We start from the raw sequence: 15,857 nt of genomic DNA, 5'->3' as shown, positions 1-15,857 counted from the left end.
GGAGTGCACCACCAGCACATGCCAGTACCCTGGCAGTAATTAACTGGGATGAGGGGATGGGACCAAGAATGTATGATCTGTCTGTCCTGCCAGCTTCAAAAATATGAAGACAATCTCTCTGCTCCGCTACAGTCCTGTGTCTCAGCTGTGGAGAAACTGTCTAAAGGACTTGACCAGCTCGTGGAACAAGTATATTCCCCCTCATTTAGACAGAGTGATACTTCAGCCACTAAGAATCAGCATTTGCCTGCTCAAGAGAGAGAGTACCCAAGACGTACACCATGTGGCACCTTGTGGTTTTATCTGTGTGACCATGGGGAAGATATGAGGAAATGGGATGGTGTACCTACTTCAACCCTAGCTGCTCGGGTACGTGAACTGAAAGGAAATACAGCAGCAAGAAGAGGGGCTCCTAAGAGAAATGCTGCTCCGGTTTCTATTGGGCAGTACCCCAGAGGCAGTAGAAGAGCTGATGTTATTCTTGACCCTGATGAAGGGACCTCTGCCTCTCATTTGCAAGAATTAAGTGGCAGACACTCCAGCCAGGACTAGAGGGGCCCTGCCTCTGGCCAGGTAGAGGAGAGGGATAACTGGATTTATTGGACTGTGTGGATCCGATGGCCTGGCACATCAGAACCACAAGAATACCAAGCTCTAGTGGACACTGGCGCACAATGTACCTTAATGCCATCAGGCTAGCAAGGGACAGAACTCACCTGTATCTCTGGAGTGACAGGGGGATCCCAACAACTATCTGTACTGGAAGCTGAAGTGAGTCTAACTGGGAATGAGTGGCAAAAGCATCCCATTGTGACTGGCCCAGAGGCTCCATGTATCCTTGGCATAGACTATCTCAAGAGAGGGTACTTCAAGGATCCAAAAGGATACCGGTGGGCTTTTGGCATAGCTGCTTTGAGCACAGAGAAGATTAGGCAGCTGTCTACCTTGCCTGGCCTTTCAGAAGACCCTTCTGTTGTAGGATTGCTGAAGGTTGAAAAACAACAGGTACCAATTGCTACTACAACGGTGCACCGACGGCAATATCGCACCAACCGAGACTCCCTGATTCCCATCCATGAGTTGATTCACCGACTGGAGAGTCAGGGAGTAATCAGCAAGACTCGCTCACCCTTTAATAGTCCTATATGGCCAGTACGAAAGTCTAATGGCGAGTGGAGGCTAACAGTGGACTACCGCGGCCTGAATGAAGTCACGCCACCACTGAGTGCTGCAGTGCTGGACATGCTAGAACTTCAGTACGAACTAGAGTCAAAGGCAGCCAAGTGGTATGCCACAATTGATATTGCTAATGCATTTTTCTCCATCCCTTTGGCAGCAGCATGCAGGCCGCAGTTTGCTTTCACTTGGAGGGGCATCCAATACACCTGGAATCGGCTGCCCCAGGGGTGGAAACACAGCCCTACCATTTGCCATGGACTGATCCAGTCTGCACTGGAGCAAGGGGGAGCCCCTGAGCACCTTCAGTACATTGACGACATCCTCGTGTGGGGCAACACAGCAGAAGAAGTTTTCGAGAAAGGGAAGAAAATAATCCAAATTCTCCTGAAAGCTGGTTTTGCCATTAAACAGAGCAAGGTCAAGGGGCCTGCACAGGAAATCCAGTTCTTGGGGGTAAAATGGCAGGATGGACGTCGCCATATTCCAATGGATGTGATCAATAAAATAACAGCAATGTCTCCGCCAACTAGCAAAAAAGAAACGCAAGCTTTCCTAGGCCTCGTGGGATTCTGGAGAATGCATGTGCCAGGCTATAGTCAGCTTGTGAGTCCTCTGTATCGAGTGACTCGAAAGAGAAACTCTTTCGAGTGGGGCCCTGAGCAACAACAGGCATTTGAAAAAATCAAACAAGAAATAGCTCATGCAGTAGCCCTTGGGCCTGTCCGTACTGGACCAGCTGTGCAAAATATACTGTACACTGCAGCTGGGGAGCATGGCCTCACCTGGAGCCTTTGGCAGAAAACCCCAGAAGAAACTCGAGGCCGACCTCTGGGCTTCTGGAGTCGGGGCTATCGAGGATCAGAAGCCAATTACACCCCAACTGAAAAAGAAATACTCACAGCATATGAGGGTGTTCGAGCTGCTTCAGAAGTTGTGGGTACAGAGGCACAGCTCCTCTTGGCACCGCGGTTACCTGTGTTCCATTGGATGTTCAAAGAGAAAATTCCCACTACACACCATGCAACTGATGCTACATGGAGTAAGTGGATAGCGCTAATTACACAGCGGGCTCGAATGGGAAAACCCAATCGCCCAGGAATCCTGGAAGAGATTATGGACTGGCCGGAAGGCAGAGATTTCGGAGTACCAACAGAAGAGGTAACCCGTGCTGAAGAGGCACCACCATACAATGAGTTGCCAGAAGACAGAAAGCGGTATGCGTTGTTTACTGACGGATCCTGCCGTGTGATAGGGAGTCATCGGAAATGGAAAGCTGCTGTGTGGAATCCCATACGACGAGTTGTGGAGGCCATGGAAGGGGAAGGTGAGTCGAGTCAGTATGCAGAAGTAAAAGCCATACAACTAGCCCTAGATATCGCCGAAAGAGAAAATTGGCCAGTATTGTATCTTTATACTGAGTCATGGATGGTGGCAAATGCTCTGTGGGGGTGGCTGCAGCAATGGAAAGAGAGCAACTGGCAGCGCAGAGGTAAACCTATCTGGGCTGCTACCCTGTGGCAAGATATTGCTGCCCGGGTAGGAAACCTGGATGTTAAAGTACGTCATGTAGATGCCCACATGCCCAAGAGTCGCGCTACTGTAGAACATCGGAACAACGAAGAAGTGGATCGAGCTTCGAAAATTGAAGTGGCTCAGGTGGACCTAGACTGGGAACGTAAGGGTGAGCTGTTTGTAGCTCGATGGGCCCATGAAACATCAGGACATCTGGGGAGGGATGCCACTTAGAGATGGGCTCGTGATCGAGGGGTGGACTTGACCATTGAAGCTATCACACAGGTTACCCATGAGTGTGAGACCTGTGCTGCAATCAAGAAAGCCATGAAGGTAAAATCTCCCTGGAACAGGGGGAGATGGCTAGGGTTTCAATATGGTGAGGCCTGGCAAATTGGCTATATTGGACCACTTCCAAAAACCCGCCAAGGCAAACGGTACATACTCACCATGGTAGAAGCAACTACTGGGTGGCTGGAAACATACCCTGTAAACCATGCCACGGCCCGAAACACTATCTTGGGCCTGGAAAGACAAGTATTGTGGCGTCATGGTACACCAGAGAGAATTGAGTCTGACAATGGGAGTCATTTCCAAAACAATCTTGTTACCTCCTGGGCAAACAGGCATGGTATTGAGTGGGTGTACCACATCCCTTATCACCCACAAGCCTCTGGGAAGGTTGAGAGGTACAATGGACTGTTAAAGACTATGTTACGAGCATTAGGTGCTGGGACGTGGAAACAATGGGACACAAATCTACCAGAAGCCACTTGGCTAGTTAACAATAGGGGGTCTGACAGCCGTGCTGGTCCTGCCGAAACAAAACCCCTACACACTGTGAAAGGAGCTAAAGTTCCCGTAGTGCATGTAGGAAGGTGGATGGGGAAGGCAGTGTGGGTTGCTCCTGCCTCGGGAAAAGGCAAACCCACTCGTGGGATTGTCTTCGCCCAAGGACCAGGGTACACCTGGTGGGTCATGCAAAAGAATGGGGATATCAAGTGTGTGCCTCAAGGAGATTTGACACTGAGAGAAAACTAATCTGTAATCTAAGTTATATGTTGTAGGAAGATGCTGTAGGATCAACGACAGGTCAACGTTGCAAGGAGCCGGGCAGTGCAACAAGGACTTGAGCTAAGCTGGTGCTGGCGTCCAGACATCCAACTCCACCTGCCTTGAGTGGCCACTTTGGCAGATGAAGACCTAATCATCAACAGTTCTTATGAACATTTTCCAGGAAAGACCTATGGAATGAAAAGATTCGCCTGCCTATTATTCCTGTCCTGTTAAAGGACCAGGAATAATGATGAGAATGCTTGTATGCTAAAATATGGGGATCTGAGTGTGACACAAATGTTATGGAATAAGGGGTGGAGGTTGTACTGGGTCTGGCTGGAATGTTAACTTTCCCGGCAGCAGCCCATACAGTGCCGTACTCTGTACTCGTAGCTGGAACAGCAGTGTTATCACACCAGTGTCGTGTCTACTGCTGAGCAGCAGTGGCACAGCATTGGGCCTTACTCTAACTCTCCTAGGGGGCGGGCAAAAAGTGAGGAGAAAAACATCACTAGGGCAGCTGACCTAAACCAATCAAAGGGATATTCCATATCACGTCACACTCAGCAATAAAAGGTGGAAACAGGAAGAAGAGGGGAGGGGTGGGCTCTCCTTGGGAAAACGTCGGTCCTCCTCTTGAACACCGGCTGCGTGCGCTGAGGCCTTGCTTCAAGGACGTGGTCAATCATGGCTCATTTGTGGGAAGCAGAGAGTAATTTCTTTCCTCTGCACTTCCACATAGCCTTCATTTATTTTATTTGTTTGTTTTCCTCCCTTCTTTTTATTTTTCCCTTTCCCCCTCCCTTTTCCCCTTTCCCTTTTTATTTCCCCTTAGTTAAATTGTTTAGTTCATAATAATCTTTATTTAATTATTATTTCCCTTTACTTAAATTATCCTTATCTCAACCTGTGAGTTGTTCTTTGCTTTACTTCTCCCCCTCCTCATCTAAAGGAGGGGGGGGGTGAGAGAGCAGTTGTGGGGTTTAGCTGCCCAGCACGGTAAAACCACCACACCTATTCGTGAATGAGGGAAATACCAGTACGATTCTACATGATACAAAGTAACTTACAGAATACAGAGGGTTTGGTCAACAAATTTATTGAAAACACTAAAACAAATAAACACTTTTTCAAGAACAAAAGAGAGTTGGCATACCTCACCCAGAACAACAATTTGATTGAAAGATACTGCTAGGCATTTATGCCACTCCCAAATTATGTAGAATTGCTTTGGCGTTTATGGTGACAAGAAAGCCTTGTGGATGTTCTATTCCTTGCAGTCCTTCAATGGTTTGGCGAAGCGCAAGTAATTCAAACATATTCTTATTGCTTCTGCAAAAGATTTAACATAGAATAAGTGACATAAGATAATTAACAAGTTTCAACTTTACAGTAAAGATTTTACAGATTTATTATCTTTCAGTGAAAAAAAAACATATTGGGAGCTTCACATAACTCTGTCTCTAAGCAGAAAGTTATCAATGCATGGTAAGAAAAATCTTGACAAAAGTCATCAAGAACTATGCTTTCTCTTGACTAAATGGTATTTACATGTAGTACAGTGGAAGATCAAGGAAAACCTGTAAAAAATTTCCCCAGTGAGAAGCAAGATTTCAGAAACAGGATGTGTACAGAAAATCCACAATAACATCGAGGCAAATACAGTAATGAACTACTACAAAACCAAGGATAAAAAAATTAAAGAATATTTCAAGGTTCATTTCTTAAGATTTATGGCACCACCTGTGAGGTTGTCTTTTAATTAAACAAATTAAAAAATCTGGATTTCTGAGTACACTTTTAGTTTATTTCCGATGAAAAATATGATTTAAATTAGAGTATTTTACAGGAAGTTTTTTTTTTTTTTTTTTCCCCCAGAGTTCAGTTTTGTTCCTAAGAAAAATCAAACAAAACCCTCAGTTTTGTAAATAACTAACTCTAATGTAAGCAACAGTTTAGTGTAAATACCTGCTTTTATAAATGAAACAATCCCATTAAATAATGCACATCAACAGAACTCAGCAGCATTCTACCACTGACATGCTGAAGGTCTTTGTTATAATAAATTAGTAACCAGTAAGCAACAGAAACCTATTCTGTAAAGGTTAACATTCCCCCAAAGTCTTAAATGGCTCAAGACTTTAAACCGTGTGTTGTTTTTTTGTTTGTTTTGTTTGTTTGTTTTAATAGAGATGAAAATTGACAAAACTGAAATTTAAGTCACATACAAAACAATTTTCAGAGGACATTTTTACCAAGTAACTCAGTAAAACCGAAGGTCAGGGGGAAGAAAAGAAGGGTTTTCTTCTAAGCATTCTCGTCATCTAAATAAATGAGGAATATATGTTCTTTAGGCTAGTTATTTTTTAGTTCATATTCTGAACTACACAGATATATAGGCAAATTGAGAGATTCATCTTACATATCTGTGACAAACATTTTAAACATAATTGCTAACAATGAAAGTCCAGCATTATTTGTATTGGAGCAAATGAACGTCAAAACAGAGATGCGCTTTTAAAAAAAGAGAAAGGTCCCCAAGTTCAGTGATCTAATGGCAATTAACAGAAAAACGGTAGTAAAGGATTACTTTATTTCGGAGAGTTTCTGTAATATAAAACAAATCCTTTCCAAAATCGAAATGTCTAACTCGCGATTCTGAAGCAATGCAGCCAAAGTATGGAAAAAGCATTCATTACTGCAGTCTTCCAGGAAAATCTTTAAGTAAACTGTAAAAGAAAATAGTTAAAAAGTTTAATCACAGCACTTGGCTCATGGAAAACTAAATCATTGATTTATAGCTTTTGAGGGTTTTATATGCGCCTCATGCTGTGCAACCATGAGAACAATGTACTAACTGGGTATATTCTAGGCATGTGATGCAAAAATCAGGTAAAACCGCGAACAAAACTCACCCAAGTTCCTAAGAATTCTGATATTACCAGCACTTGTGGTATTAAAACAAGGCCTATTCCCTTGAGAACAAAGGAAAACAGGACACTGAGCAATTTTAAACTCAGATAAAAAAATCTCATCTTCAACATGTTTATTCAATGCTCCTTTTCTTATGATGACATGAGGAGAACACTAAGCTATGCTAAAAAAACTGACAAGGAAATATTTTAAGCTGCTGCAAAATGACGTACGGAAATAGTACATGTAGACACTGATGACTAGACAGCTTTTCATTATCAAAACTGTCACCGTACCGTTTCAAGACAGGCAGAATCGTAATTGAGAGGTCAGAGTTGGATAAGAACACCTGAATATCAAAACAATTCCTGTAAAATGCTGGATAATTTTTAAACATGGCCATATAGTATAATCTTTTCTATTTATCCTGCTCCCCAAAACTTAGTCAATTCAGAATAAAGTAAAATCTGTTCCCTTGTGTTATTTCACTCTTGATTCTAATAGTACAGACTGATTTAGAGCAACACCATAAAGAACATAAGTACCGATTTAATAGGTCACAGAACTGAACACATTTGTTAGGAATCCAACAAAACAAGTCACTATTCACTGCACTCTGCCCTTAGCGTATAAACACACTTGGTATGCCCCAGGATATAGTTACTTCGAATATGCCATTAAATTAATAGTTATTGTAATATTATTCTACTTTTACTGTAGAAGAAGGAGGTCCTACAATTTATTCCTATAAATATCCTTAAATATCTAAAAATGCCTTAAATTCCTTTTTGTAGGTGTAAACAAATACCATATTCTGCTTACTTGGCCATTTCTTTGCTGGCTTGTTCTTACTGGTCTCAATAATACTGTATTATTTTATTATTAAAAATACCGGTCTTAAGGTATCTTAAAAAAACTTTATTAATATATATACACACACATATACATACAGATACACTGTAAAATGTTTTAACTGTGAGGTTTATAAAACAATATAAAAAATACGCTGAGGGAATTTTACCATAAAGCAGAAGAGCCAAAGTGGAAATAATACCTCAAGTTTCACAAAGTTCAATCACATGAAAGCAAACTGATAAAGACATGCATTTAAAGAGATTTTTTCCTACATTGTTTATCTATTCATTTTATATATTCATTTCAAATAAGCTTTTGCAGAATAGATTTTAAATCATCACAAATGTACAAAATGGGTTAGGGTTAGGGTTAGGGTTAGGGTTAGGGTTAGGGTTAGATCCGCCATTAGGGTTAGGGTTAGGGTTAGGGTTAGGGTTAGGGTTAGGGTTAGAGGGTTAGGGTTAGGGTTAGAGGGTTAGGTTTAGGGTTAGGGTTAGGGTTAGGGTTAGGGTTAGGGTTAGGGTTAGGGTTAGGGTTAGGGTTAGGTTAGGGTTAGGGTTAGGGTTAGGGTTAGGGTTAGGGTTAGGGTTAGGGTTAGGGTTAGGGTTAGGGTTAGGGTCAGAGTCAGAATCAGGGTAAGCGTAGTGAGATCCTCTCCTGAGCCTATGTTATTTTCCAAAGATTGATTGACGCTTTTACGGTTTCAGGGGTAGGGCACTAGCGTTGGGTTTCAGGGTAAATGTTCTCAGGGTTTATGTTTAGGATTTTAAGTTGTTTAGGTTTGGATTTTTAACGGTTAGTATTTTAGGGATTTGGGGGTTAAGGTTTTAAGTTTTTCAGGGTTAGTGTGTTAGGGTTTTAGAGTTTATGGGTTGTAGTGTTGAAAGGTTTTTTAGGGTTAGGGTCTTAGGATTTTCTTTTTGGTCAATTATTTAGGGTTAGGGTTTTTAAATTATATTTTCATTTATTTATGTATTTATTTATTTATTTATTTTTTCAGGTTAGGTTCTCCAGGGTTAGGGTTTTGAGTGTCCTAATTTTTTGGGTTAGGGTTTGGAGCATCTTAATTTTTTGCGTTAGGGTTTTGAGCATCTTAATATTTTGTGTTAGTGCTTTGAGCGTCTTATTTTTTTGGATTAGTGTTTGGAGCGTTTTTGGGTTTAGGTTTTTGGGTTTTTAGGTTTTAGTTTTTGGGTTTAGGTTTTGAGATTCATGTTTTTTGGGCTTGGGATTTGAACGTCTTAATTTTGTGGGCTTGGGATTTGAACGTCTTAATTTATTGGGTTAGGAGTTTTAGGCATAGGTCTTCAGGTGTTTAGTGTGGTAAATATTTTGGGTTATGTCTGTAGGGGTTTCGAGGATTTTTAGGGTTAGGGCTTGAGGCTTTTTTGTAAAGGCGGTAAGGGCTAGGGTTACAGTGCGTGCTGGTAAATGTAATTCTTGAAAACTCGGCCCGTGATTGGCTGTGCCGGCTGTCCAAGGAATGCTGGTAAATACAGTTTTCCGGCACCAGGCTTCCGGGAGGCCATGTTGGGTGCCCAGAGCATGCCTGGAAATGCAGGGTTAGGGTTAGGGTTAGGGTTAGGGCACATTTTAGCGCGTCGCCGCCCGGACACATTTTAGCGCGTCGCCGCCCGGACACATTTTAGCGCAGCGCCGCCCGGACACATTGTACTTGTGGGGCTGGGAGGTTGTGGGGAACATCTGGAGAAGGTGCCTGTAGGGTTTGGGGGAGCACCTACAGGGTTTGGGGTGGGATCTGTGGGGCTGGGGGGGGTCTCTATGGGGCCGGGGGGGTTTTGGGGGGGATGTGACCCTATGGGGTGCCCCCCCCAGAGCCCCAACTCGCGGCTGACCTAGCATTTTAGCGTGGCCGCCGTCCACCGGCAGCTTCATGCCCGTCTTCCGCTCCCAGTGGCCCGCGGGGCGCCCCGTGGCCCTACCGGCGTCACCAGCGGCCACCTTGGGGTCAACGGCAGCGGTTTTGGGGTTTCGGTCTGGGGGGTGCTGACATGCCCCTCCCCGCACCCCGCCAGGCATCCTGGCCCTGCAGCTGCCCCCGGGGGGGCTCGACGCCGAGTCCTACAGGTGAGAACCAGTCCCCTCCGCCCCCTAAATGCGCCCCCAGACCCCCAAATGCCCCCAGACCCCCCCCAAATTGACCCCCCCCAATTTATTCCCCCCCCCCCAGCGCCTGCCTCCACCTGGCCGAGATGCAGCGTCGGGTGCGGGAGGCGCTGGCGGAGTGCGAGCGGCTGCTGCGGGCACAGGTAGGACGGCGGGAGGTACAAAATTGGGGGGGGGCACCAAGGGGGGGGGGGTCCATGGGGCTTGGGGGAACCCCAAGGGTTGGGGGGAAGCAAAATGAGGGGAAAACCAAGTGTGCGGGGTGCGGTTGCCGGGGGGACACATTTGCGGGGCACACAGGGTGATGGGAACCAAAATGAGGGGGGAACAAAGTGTGCGGGTTGTCGTTGCCGGGTGGACGCATTTGCGGGGCGCACAGGGTGGGTGGAACCAAAATGAGGGGGGAACCAAGTGTGCGGGGTGCGGTTGCGGGGGGGACGCATTTGCGGGGCGCACAGGGTGGGGGGAACCAAAATGAAGGGGGAACCAAGTGTGCTGGGTGCGCTTGCCGGGGGGACGCATTTGCGGGGCGCACCGGGGGAGGAACCAAAAAGAGGGGGGAACTAAGTGTGCGGGGTGCGGTTGCCGGGAGGACAAATTTGCGGGGCGCACCGGGGGGGGGGGTCCATGGGGCTTGGGTTAGGGTTAGGGTTAGGGTTAGGGTTAGGGTTAGGGTTAGGGTTAGGGTTAGGGTTAGGGTTAGGGTTAGGGTTAGGGTTAGGGTTAGGGTTAGGGTTAGAATCAGGGTAAGCGTAGTGAGATCCTCTCCTGAGCCTATGTTATTTTCCAAAGATTGATTGACGCTTTTACGGTTTCAGGGGTAGGGCACTAGCGTTGGGTTTCAGGGTAAATGTTCTCAGGGTTTATGTTTAGGATTTTAAGTTGTTTAGGTTTGGATTTTTAACGGTTAGTATTTTAGGGATTTGGGGGTTAAGGTTTTAAGTTTTTCAGGGTTTGTGTGTTAGGGTTTTAGAGTTTATGGGTTGTAGTGTTGAAAGGTTTTTTAGGGTTAGGGTCTTAGGATTTTCTTTTTGGTCAATTATTTAGGGTTAGGGTTTTTAAATTTTATTTTCATTTATTTATGTATTTATTTATTTATTTATTTTTTCAGGTTAGGTTCTCCAGGGTTAGGGTTTTGAGTGTCCTAATTTTTTGGGTTAGGGTTTGGAGCATCTTAATTTTTTGCGTTAGGGTTTTGAGCATCTTAATATTTTGTGTTAGTGCTTTGAGCGTCTTATTTTTTTGGATTAGTGTTTGGAGCGTTTTTGGGTTTAGGTTTTTGGGTTTTTAGGTTTTAGTTTTTGGGTTTAGGTTTTGAGATTCATGTTTTTTGGGCTTGGGATTTGAACGTCTTAATTTTGTGGGCTTGGGATTTGAACGTCTTAATTTATTGGGTTAGGAGTTTTAGGCATAGGTCTTCAGGTGTTTAGTGTGGTAAATATTTTGGGTTATGTCTGTAGGGGTTTCGAGGATTTTTAGGGTTAGGGCTTGAGGCTTTTTTGTAAAGGCGGTAAGGGCTAGGGTTACAGTGCGTGCTGGTAAATGTAATTCTTGAAAACTCGGCCCGTGATTGGCTGTTCCGGCTGTCCAAGGAATGCTGGTAAATATAGTTTTCCGGCACCAGGCTTCCGGGAGGCCATGTTGGGTGCCCAGAGCATGCCTGGAAATGCAGGGTTAGGGTTAGGGTTAGGGTTAGGGCACATTTTAGCGCGTCGCCGCCCGGACACATTTTAGCGCGTCGCCGCCCGGACACATTTAAGCGCGGCGCCGCCCGGGCACATTTAAGCGCGGCGCCGCCCGGACACATTTTAGCGCAGCGCCACCCGGACACATTGTACTTGTGGGGCTGGGAGGTTGTGGGGAACATCTGGAGAAGGTGCCTGTAGGGTTTGGGGGAGCACCTACAGGGTTTGGGGTGGGATCTGTGGGGCTGGGGGGGGTCTCTATGGGGCCGGGGGGGTTTTGGGGGGGATGTGACCCTATGGGGTGCCCCCCCCAGAGCCCCAACCCGCGGCTGACCTAGCATTTTAGCGTGGCCGCCGTCCACCGGCAGCTTCATGCCCGTCTTCCGCTCCCAGTGGCCCGCGGGGCGCCCCGTGGCCCTACCGGCGTCACCAGCGGCCACCTTGGGGTCAACGGCGGCGGTTTTGGGGTCAATGGCAGCGGTTTTGTGGTTTCGGTCTGGGGGGTGCTGACATGCCCCCCCCCGCACTCCCCGAGGCATCCTGGCCCTGCAGCTGCCCTCGGGGGGACTCGACGCCGAGTCCTACAGGTGAGAACCAGTCCCCTCCGCCCCCTAAATGCGCCCCCAGACCCCCAAATGCCCCCAGACCCCCCCCAAATTGACCCCCCCCAATTTATTCCCCCGCCCCCAGCGCCTGCCTCCACCTGGCCGAGATGCAGCGTCGGGTGCGGGAGGCGCTGGCGGAGCGCGAGCGGCTGCTGCGGGCACGGGTAGGACGGCGGGGGGTACAAAATTGGGGGGGGGCACCAAGTGGGGGGGGGGTCCATGGGGCTTGGGGGGACTCCAAGGGTTGGGGGGAACCAAAATGAGGGGAAAACCAAGTGTGCGGGGTGCGCTTGCCGGGGGGACGCATTTGCGGGGCGCACCGGGGGAGGAACCAAAATGAGGGGGGAACCAAGTGTGCGGGGTGCGGTTGCCGGGGGGACGCATTTGCGGGGCGCACCGGGGGGGAACCAAAATGAGAGGGGAAACCAAGTGTGCGGGGTGCGGTTGCCGGGTGGACGCATTTGCGGGGCGCACCGGGGGGGAACCAAAATGAAGGGGGAACCAAGTGTGCGGGGTGCGCTTGCCGGGGGGACGCATTTGCGGGGCGCACCGGGGGGGGTCCATGGGGCTTGGATTAGGGTTAGGGTTAGGGTTAGGGTTAGGGTTAGGGTTAGGGTTAGGGTTAGGGTTAGGGTTAGGGTCAGAGTCAGAATCAGGGTAAGCGTAGTGAGATCCTCTCCTGAGCCTATGTTATTTTCCAAAGATTGATTGACGCTTTTACGGTTTCAGGGGTAGGGCACTAGCGTTGGGTTTCAGGGTAAATGTTCTCAGGGTTTATGTTTAGGATTTTAAGTTGTTTAGGTTTGGATTTTTAACGGTTAGTATTTTAGGGATTTGGGGGTTAAGGTTTTAAGTTTTTCAGGGTTAGTGTGTTAGGGTTTTAGAGTTTATGGGTTGTAGTGTTGAAAGGTTTTTTAGGGTTAGGGTCTTAGGATTTTCTTTTTGGTCAATTATTTAGGGTTAGGGTTTTTAAATTTTATTTTCATTTATTTATGTATTTATTTATTTATTTATTTTTTCAGGTTAGGTTGTCCAGGGTTAGGGTTTTGAGTGTCCTAATTTTTTGGGTTAGGGTTTGGAGCATCTTAATTTTTTGTGTTAGGGTTTTGAGCATCTTAATATTTTGTGTTAGTGCTTTGAGCGTCTTATTTTTTTGGATTAGTGTTTGGAGCGTTTTTGGGTTTAGGTTTTTGGGTTTTTAGGTTTTAGTTTTTGGGTTTAGGTTTTGAGATTCATGTTTTTTGGGCTTGGGATTTGAACGTCTTAATTTTGTGGGTTTGGGATTTGAACGTCTTAATTTATTGGGTTAGGAGTTTTAGGCATAGGTCTTCAGGTGTTTAGTGTGGTAAATATTTTGGGTTATGTCTGTAGGGGTTTCGAGGATTTTTAGGGTTAGGGCTTGAGGCTTTTTTGTAAAGGCGGTAAGGGCTAGGGTTACAGTGCGTGCTGGTAAATGTAATTCTTGAAAACTCGGCCCGTGATTGGCTGTTCCGGCTGTCCAAGGAATGCTGGTAAATATAGTTTTCCGGCACCAGGCTTCCGGGAGGCCATGTTGGGTGCCCAGAGCATGCCTGGAAATGCAGGGTAAGGGTTAGGGTTAGGGTTAGGGCACATTTTAGCGCGTCGCCGCCCGGACACATTTTAGCGCGTCGCCGCCCGGACACATTGTACTTGTGGGGCTGGGAGGTTGTGGGGAACATCTGGAGAAGGTGCCTGTAGGGTTTGGGGGAGCACCTACAGGGTTTGGGGTGGGATCTGTGGGGCTGGGGGGGGTCTCTATGGGGCCGGGGGGGTTTTGGGGGGGATGTGACCCTATGGGGTGCCCCCCCCAGAGCCCCAACTCGCGGCTGACCTAGCATTTTAGCGTGGCCGCCGTCCACCGGCAGCTTCATGCCCGTCTTCCGCTCCCAGTGGCCCGCGGGGAGCCCCGTGGCCCTACCGGCGTCACCAGCGGCCACCTTGGGGTCAACGGCAGCGGTTTTGGAGTCAACAGCAGCGGTTTTGGGGTTTCGGTCTGGGGGGTGCTGACATGCCCCCCCCCGCACCCCCCCAGGCATCCTGGCCCTGCAGCTGCCCCCGGGGGGGCTCGACGCCGAGTCCTACAGGTGAGAACCAGTCCCCTCCGCCCCCTAAATGCGCCCCCAGACCCCCAAATGCCCCCAGACCCCCCCCAAATTGACCCCCCCCAATTTATTCCCCCCCCCCCAGCGCCTGCCTCCACCTGGCCGAGATGCAGCGTCGGGTGAGGGAGGCGCTGGCGGAGCGCGAGCGGCTGCTGCGGGCACGGGTAGGACGGTGGGGGGTACAAAATTGGGGGGGGGGACCAAGGGGGGGGGGTCCATGGGGCTTGGGGGGACCCCAAGGGTTGGGGGGAAGCAAAATGAGGGGAAAACCAAGTGTGCGGGGTGCGCTTGCCGGGGGGACGCATTTGCGGGGCGCAACGGGGGAGGAACCAAAATGAGGGGGGAACCAAGTGTGCGGGGTGCGCATGCCGGGGGGACGTATTTGCGGGGCGCACCGGGGGGGGGGGGAACCAAAATGAGGGGGGAACAAAGTGTGCGGGGTGCGGTTGCCGGGGGGACGCATTTGCGGGGCGCACCGGGGGGGGGAACCAAAATGAGGGGGGAACCAAGTGTGCGGGGTGCGGTTGCCGGGTGGACGCATTTGCGGGGCGCACCGGGGGGGGGGAACCAAAATGAAGGAGGAACCAAGTGTGCGGGGTGCGGTTGCCGGGGGGACGCATTTGCGGGGCGCACCGGGAAGGAACCAAAATGAGGGGGGAACCAAGTGTGCGGGGTGCGCTTGCCGGGGGGACGCATTTGCGGGGCGCACCGGGGGGGGGTCCATGGGGCTTGGGTTAGGGTTAGGGTTAGGGTTAGGGTTAGGGTTAGGGTCAGAGTCAGAATCAGGGTAAGCGTAGTGAGATCCTCTCCTGAGCCTATGTTATTTTCCAAAGATTGATTGACGCTTTTAAGGTTTCAGGGGTAGGGCACTAGCGTTGGGTTTCAGGGTAAATGTTCTCAGGGTTTATGTTTAGGATTTTAAGTTGTTTAGGTTTGGATTTTTAACGGTTAGTATTTTAGGGATTTGGGGGTTAAGGTTTTAAGTTTTTCAGGGTTAGTGTGTTAGGGTTTTAGAGTTTATGGGTTGTAGTGTTGAAAGGTTTTTTAGGGTTAGGGTTTTAGGATTTTCTTTTTGGTCAATTATTTAGGGTTAGGGTTTTTAAATTTTATTTTTATTTATTTATTTATTTATGTATTTATTTATTTTTTCAGGTTAGGTTCTCCAGGGTTAGGGTTTTGAGTGTCCTAATTTTTTGGGTTAGGGTTTGGAGCATCTTAATTTTTTGCGTTAGTGTTTTGAGCATCTTAATATTTTGTGTTAGTGCTTTGAGCGTCTTATTTTTTTGGATTAGTGTTTGGAGCGTTTTTGGGTTTAGGTTTTGAGATTCATGTTTTTTGGGCTTGGGATTTGAACGTCTTAATTTTGTGGGCTTGGGATTTGAACGTCTTAATTTATTGGGTTAGGAGTTTTAGGCATAGGTCTTCAGGTGTTTAGTGTGGTAAATATTTTGGGTTATGTCTGTAGGGGTTTCGAGGATTTTTAGGGTTAGGGCTTGAGGCTTTTTTGTAAAGGCGGTAAGGGCTAGGGTTACAGTGCGTGCTGGTAAATGTAATTCTTGAAAACTCGGCCCGTGATTGGCTGTGCCGGCTGTCCAAGGAATGCTGGTAAATATAGTTTTCTGGCACCAGGCTTCCGGGAGGCCATGTTGGGTGCCCAGAGCATGCCTGGAAATGCAGGGTTAGGGTTAGGGTTAGGGTTAGGGTTAGGGCACATTTTAGCGCGACGCCGCCCGGACACATTTTAGCGCGTCGCCGCCCGGACACATTTAAGCGCTGCGCCGCCCGGGCACATTTAAGCGCGG

Source organism: Anas platyrhynchos, chromosome 4 (genome assembly GCF_047663525.1).
Source record: "Anas platyrhynchos isolate ZD024472 breed Pekin duck chromosome 4, IASCAAS_PekinDuck_T2T, whole genome shotgun sequence".
Taxonomy (NCBI): domain Eukaryota; kingdom Metazoa; phylum Chordata; class Aves; order Anseriformes; family Anatidae; genus Anas; species Anas platyrhynchos.
The sequence above is the reverse complement of the archived record's forward strand: the minus strand, read 5'-3'. Positions refer to the sequence as shown.